This window comes from Carassius auratus, unplaced genomic scaffold (genome assembly GCF_003368295.1).
Source record: "Carassius auratus strain Wakin unplaced genomic scaffold, ASM336829v1 scaf_tig00039505, whole genome shotgun sequence".
Taxonomy (NCBI): Eukaryota; Metazoa; Chordata; class Actinopteri; order Cypriniformes; family Cyprinidae; genus Carassius; species Carassius auratus.
Genome location: NW_020526523.1, coordinates 30,001 through 35,000, shown reverse-complemented (window position 1 = coordinate 35,000; position 5,000 = coordinate 30,001). Strand labels below are relative to the sequence as shown.

The 5,000-nt window shown below is 39.5% G+C and overlaps 5 non-coding genes and 1 pseudogene across 5 annotated transcripts; all 6 read left to right on the top strand.

Annotated features, from left to right (window-relative positions):
• The first annotated feature begins 182 nt into the window (after positions 1-182).
• On the top strand, positions 183-301 carry LOC113083930 (5S ribosomal RNA). The gene has a single exon (XR_003283503.1). It is a non-coding gene; the product is annotated as a 5S ribosomal RNA (ribosomal RNA).
• A 495-nt stretch (positions 302-796) lies between these two features.
• LOC113083965 (5S ribosomal RNA) lies at positions 797-915 on the top strand. Its single transcript, XR_003283537.1, has one exon. It is a non-coding gene; the product is annotated as a 5S ribosomal RNA (ribosomal RNA).
• Positions 916-1,411: 496 nt separating this feature from the next.
• On the top strand, positions 1,412-1,530 carry LOC113083955 (5S ribosomal RNA). The gene has a single exon (XR_003283527.1). It is a non-coding gene; the product is annotated as a 5S ribosomal RNA (ribosomal RNA).
• Positions 1,531-2,442: 912 nt separating this feature from the next.
• LOC113083975 (uncharacterized) lies at positions 2,443-2,561 on the top strand (annotated as a pseudogene).
• Positions 2,562-3,056: 495 nt separating this feature from the next.
• Positions 3,057-3,175, top strand: LOC113083954 (5S ribosomal RNA). Its single transcript, XR_003283526.1, has one exon. It is a non-coding gene; the product is annotated as a 5S ribosomal RNA (ribosomal RNA).
• Positions 3,176-4,578: 1,403 nt separating this feature from the next.
• Positions 4,579-4,697, top strand: LOC113083952 (5S ribosomal RNA). The gene has a single exon (XR_003283525.1). It is a non-coding gene; the product is annotated as a 5S ribosomal RNA (ribosomal RNA).
• The last annotated feature ends 303 nt before the right edge of the window (positions 4,698-5,000 follow it).

Here is a 5,000-nt window from a genome sequence, read left to right as displayed (position 1 = left end):
AAAAAAAGAGTCAATGCCCAATCTCTGAATCTTAGCAGGCTTAGGTCTGGTTAGTACTTGGATGAGAGACCGGCTAGGAATACCAGGTGCTTTAAGATTTTGGGTTTTCTTTCCTACTTATATAATGTACTGGCGATTAGATTGGCTGATCTCTAAATAGCCCTCTCTTTGCGGCAGTCTTCGCTTACGGCCATACCAACCTGGCTATGCCCTATCTCGTCTGATCTCGGAAGCTAAGCAGGTTTGGGCCTGGTTAGTACTTGGATGGGAGACCGCCTGGGAATACCAGGTGCTGTAAGCTTTTTGGAAATTTTTCACTTAGTATATAATAATTTTGCCAAAAAATAGAGTCAATGCCGGTCTCTGAATATTAGCAGGTTTGGGTCTGGTTAGTACATGGATGGGAGACTGCCTGGGAATACCAGGTGCTTTAAACTTTTTGGAAAATTTTCACTTAGTATATAATAATTTTGCCAAAAAATAGAGTCAATGCCCGATTTCTGAATATTAGCAGGTTTGGGCCTGGTTAGTACATGGATGGGACACTGCCTGGGAATACCAGGTGCTTTAAACTTTTTGGAAAATTTCACAAATTATATAATAATTTTGCCAAAAAAAAAAGAGTCAATGCCCAATCTCTGAATCTTAGCAGGCTTAGGTCTGGTTAGTACTTGGATGAGAAACCGGCTAGGAATACCAGGTGCTTTAAGATTTTGGGTTTTCTTTCCTACTTATATAATGTACTGGCGATTAGATTGGCTGATCTCTAAATAGCCCTCTCTTTGCGGCAGTCTTCGCTTACGTCTATACCAACCTGGCTATGCCCTATCTTGTCTGATCTCGGAAGCTAAGCAGGTTTGGGCCTGGTTAGTACTTGGATGGGAGACCGCCTGGGAATACCAGGTGTTGTAAGCTTTATGGAAATTTTTCACTTAGTATATAATAATTTTGCCAAAAAATAGAGTCAATGCCGGTCTCTGAATATTAGCAGGTTTGGGTCTGGTTAGTACATGGATGGGAGACTGCCTGGGAATACCAGGTGCTTTAAACTTTTTGGAAAATTTTCACTTAGTATATAATAATTTTGCCAAAAAATAGAGTCAATGCCCGATTTCTGAATATTAGCAGGTTTGGGCCTGGTTAGTACATGGATGGGACACTGCCTGGGAATACCAGGTGCTTTAAACTTTTTGGAAAATTTCACAAATTATATAATAATTTTGCCAAAAAAAAAAAGAGTCAATGCCCAATCTCTGAATCTTAGCAGGCTTAGGTCTGGTTAGTACTTGGATGAGAGACCGGCTAGGAATACCAGGTGCTTTAAGATTTTGGGTTTTCTTTCCTACTTATATAATGTACTGGCGATTAGATTGGCTGATCTCTAAATAGCCCTCTCTTTGCGGCAGTCTTCGCTTACGGCCATACCAACCTGGCTATGCCCTATCTTGTCTGATCTCGGAAGCTAAGCAGGTTTGGGCCTGGTTAGTACTTGGATGGGAGACCGCCTGGGAATACCAGGTGTTGTAAGCTTTATGGAAATTTTTCACTTAGTATATAATAATTTTGCCAAAAAATAGAGTCAATGCCGGTCTCTGAATATTAGCAGGTTTGGGTCTGGTTAGTACATGGATGGGAGACTGCCTGGGAATACCAGGTGCTTTAAACTTTTTTGGAAATTTTTCACTTAGTATATAATAATTTTGCCAAAAAATACAGTCAATGCCCGATTTCTGAATATTAGCAGGTTTGGGCCTGGTTAGTACATGGATGGGACACTGCCTGGGAATACCAGGTGCTTTAAACTTTTTGGAAAATTTCACAAATTATATAATAATTTTGCCAAAAAAAAAAAAGAGTCAATGCCCAATCTCTGAATCTTAGCAGGCTTAGGTCTGGTTAGTACTTGGATGGGAGACCGCCTGGGAATACCAGGTGCTGTAAGCTTTTTGGAAATTTTTCACTTAGTATATAATAATTTTGCCAAAAAATAGAGTCAATGCCGGTCTCTGAATATTAGCAGGTTTGGGTCTGGTTAGTACATGGATGGGAGACTGCCTGGGAATACCAGGTGCTTTAAACTTTTTGGAAAATTTTCACTTAGTATATAATAATTTTGCCAAAAAATAGAGTCAATGCCCGATTTCTGAATATTAGCAGGTTTGGGCCTGGTTAGTACATGGATGGGACACTGCCTGGGAATACCAGGTGCTTTAAACTTTTTGGAAAATTTCACAAATTATATAATAATTTTGCATAAAAAAAAAAAAGAGTCAATGCCCAATCTCTGAATCTTAGCAGGCTTAGGTCTGGTTAGTACTTGGATGAGAGACCGGCTAGGAATACCAGGTGCTTTAATATTTTGGGTTTTCTTGCCTACTTATATAATGTACTGGCGATTAGATTGGCTGATCTCTAAATAGCCCTCTCTTTGCGGCAGTCTTCGCTTACGGCCATACCAACCTGGCTATGCCCTATCTCGTCTGATCTCTGAATCTTAGCAGGCTTAGGTCTGGTTAGTACTTGGATGGGAGACCGCCTGGGAATACCAGGTGCTGTAAGCTTTTTGGAAATTTTTCACTTAGTATATAATAATTTTGCCAAAAAATAGAGTCAATGCCGGTCTCTGAATATTAGCAGGTTTGGGTCTGGTTAGTACATGGATGGGAGACTGCCTGGGAATACCAGGTGCTTTAAACTTTTTGGAAAATTTTCACTTAGTATATAATAATTTTGCCAAAAAATAGAGTCAATGCCCGATTTCTGAATATTAGCAGGTTTGGGCCTGGTTAGTACATGGATGGGACACTGCCTGGGAATACCAGGTGCTTTAAACTTTTTGGAAAATTTCACAAATTATATAATAATTTTGCCAAAAAAAAAAGAGTCAATGCCCAATCTCTGAATCTTAGCAGGCTTAGGTCTGGTTAGTACTTGGATGAGAGACCGGCTAGGAATACCAGGTGCTTTAAGATTTTGGGTTTTCTTTCCTACTTATATAATGTACTGGCGATTAGATTGGCTGATCTCTAAATAGCCCTCTCTTTGCGGCAGTCTTCGCTTACGGCCATACCAACCTGGCTATGCCCTATCTTGTCTGATCTCGGAAGCTAAGCAGGTTTGGGCCTGGTTAGTACTTGGATGGGAGACCGCCTGGGAATACCAGGTGTTGTAAGCTTTATGGAAATTTTTCACTTAGTATATAATAATTTTGCCAAAAAATAGAGTCAATGCCGGTCTCTGAATATTAGCAGGTTTGGGTCTGGTTAGTACATGGATGGGAGACTGCCTGGGAATACCAGGTGCTTTAAACTTTTTGGAAAATTTTCACTTAGTATATAATAATTTTGCCAAAAAATAGAGTCAATGCCCGATTTCTGAATATTAGCAGGTTTGGGCCTGGTTAGTACATGGATGGGACACTGCCTGGGAATACCAGGTGCTTTAAACTTTTTGGAAAATTTCACAAATTATATAATAATTTTGCCAAAAAAAAAAAGAGTCAATGCCCAATCTCTGAATCTTAGCAGGCTTAGGTCTGGTTAGTACTTGGATGGGAGACCGCCTGGGAATACCAGGTGCTGTAAGCTTTTTGGAAATTTTTCACTTAGTATATAATAATTTTGCCAAAAAATAGAGTCAATGCCGGTCTCTGAATATTAGCAGGTTTGGGTCTGGTTAGTACATGGATGGGAGACTGCCTGGGAATACCAGGTGCTTTAAACTTTTTGGAAAATTTCACAAATTATATAATAATTTTGCCAAAAAAAAAAAAGAGTCAATGCCCAATCTCTGAATCTTAGCAGGCTTAGGTCTGGTTAGTACTTGGATGGGAGACCGCCTGGGAATACCAGGTGCTGTAAGCTTTTTGGAAATTTTTCACTTAGTATATAATAATTTTGCAAATGGATGGGACACTGCCTGGGAATACCAGGTGCTTTAAACTTTTTGGAAAATTTCACAAATTATATAATAATTTTGCCAAAAAAAAAAAAGAGTCAATGCCCAATCTCTGAATCTTAGCAGGCTTAGGTCTGGATAGTACTTGGATGGGAGACCGCCAGGGAATACCAGGTGCTGTAAGCTTTTTGGAAATTTTTCACTTAGTATATAATAATTTTGCCAAAAAATAGAGTCAATGCCGGTCTCTGAATATTAGCAGGTTTGGGTCTGGTTAGTACATGGATGGGAGACTGCCTGGGAATACCAGGTGCTTTAAACTTTTTGGAAAATTTTCACTTAGTATATAATAATTTTGCCAAAAAATAGAGTCAATGCCCGATTTCTGAATATTAGCAGGTTTGGGCCTGGTTAGTACATGGATGGGACACTGCCTGGGAATACCAGGTGCTTTAAACTTTTTGGAAAATTTCACAAATTATATAATAATTTTGCCAAAAAAAAAAGAGTCAATGCCCAATCTCTGAATCTTAGCAGGCTTAGGTCTGGTTAGTACTTGGATGAGAGACCGGCTAGGAATACCAGGTGCTTTAAGATTTTGGGTTTTCTTTCCTACTTATATAATGTACTGGCGATTAGATTGGCTGATCTCTAAATAGCCCTCTCTTTGCAGCAGTCTTCGCTTACGGCCATACCAACCTGGCTATGCCCTATCTTGTCTGATCTCGGAAGCTAAGCAGGTTTGGGCCTGGTTAGTACTTGGATGGGAGACCGCCTGGGAATACCAGGTGTTGTAAGCTTTATGGAAATTTTTCACTTAGTATATAATAATTTTGCCAAAAAATAGAGTCAATGCCGGTCTCTGAATATTAGCAGGTTTGGGTCTGGTTAGTACATGGATGGGAGACTGCCTGGGAATACCAGGTGCTTTAAACTTTTTGGAAAATTTTCACTTAGTATATAATAATTTTGCCAAAAAATAGAGTCAATGCCCGATTTCTGAATATTAGCAGGTTTGGGCCTGGTTAGTACATGGATGGGACACTGCCTGGGAATACCAGGTGCTTTAAACTTTTTGGAAAATTTCACAAATTATATAATAA